This window comes from Physeter macrocephalus, chromosome 14, assembly GCF_002837175.3.
Source record: "Physeter macrocephalus isolate SW-GA chromosome 14, ASM283717v5, whole genome shotgun sequence".
Lineage (NCBI taxonomy): Eukaryota > Metazoa > Chordata > Mammalia > Artiodactyla > Physeteridae > Physeter > Physeter macrocephalus.
Window position 1 is genome coordinate 99,149,956 of NC_041227.1, and position 941 is coordinate 99,150,896.

The window sequence follows — 941 nt, forward strand, 5'->3', positions numbered from 1 at the left end:
CTGACAGGACTGAGGGAAACAGAGACTCCACTCTTGGAGGGCACACACAAAGTAGTGTGCACACTGGGACCCAGGGGAAGGAGCAGTGACCCCAGGGGAGACTGAACCAGACCTACCTGCTAGTGTTGGAGGGTCTCCTGCAGAGGTGGTGGGTGGCTGTGGCTCACCATGAGGACAAGGACACTGGCAGCAGAAGTTCTGGGAAGGACTCCTTGGCCTGAGCCCTCCCACAGTCAGCCATTAGCCCCACCAAAGAGCCTGCAGGCTCCAGTGTTGGGTCACCCCAGGCCAAACAACCAACAGGGAGGGAACCCAGCCCCACCCATCAGCAGTCAAGAGGATTAAAGTTTTACTGAGCTCTGCCCACCAGAGCAACAGCCAGCTCTACCCACCACCAGTCCCTACCATCAGGAAACTTGCACAAGCATCTTAGATAGCCTCATCCACCAGAGGGCAGATAGCAGAAGCAAGAAGAACTACAGTCCTGCAGCCCATGGAACAAAAGCCACATTCACAGAAAGATAGACAAGATGAAAATGCAGAAGGCTATGTACCAGATGAAGGAACAAGATAAAACCCCAGAAAAACAACTAAATGAAGTGGAGATAGACAACCTTCCAGAAAAAGAATTCAGAATAATGATAGTGAAGATGATCCAGGACCTCGGAAAAAGAATGGAGGCAAAGGTCGAGAAGATGCAAGAAATGTTTAACAAAGACCTAGAAAAATTAAAGAACAAACAAACAGAGATGAACAATACAATAACTGAAATGAAAAATACACTAGAAGGAATCAATAGCAGAATAACTGAGGCAGAAGAACGGATAAGTGACCTGAAAGACAGAATGGTGGATTTCACTGCTGCTGAACAGAATAAAGAAATAAGAATGAAAAGAAATGAAGACAGCCTAAAAGACCTCTGGGACAACATTAAATGCAAC

At 47.0% G+C, this 941-nt stretch overlaps 1 protein-coding gene across 1 annotated transcript in view; it reads right to left on the minus strand.

The window, feature by feature from the left end:
- Positions 1–941, minus strand: part of MMP28 (matrix metallopeptidase 28) — a 35,351-nt gene that overhangs the window by 837 nt on the left and 33,573 nt on the right. The window lies entirely within an intron of this gene.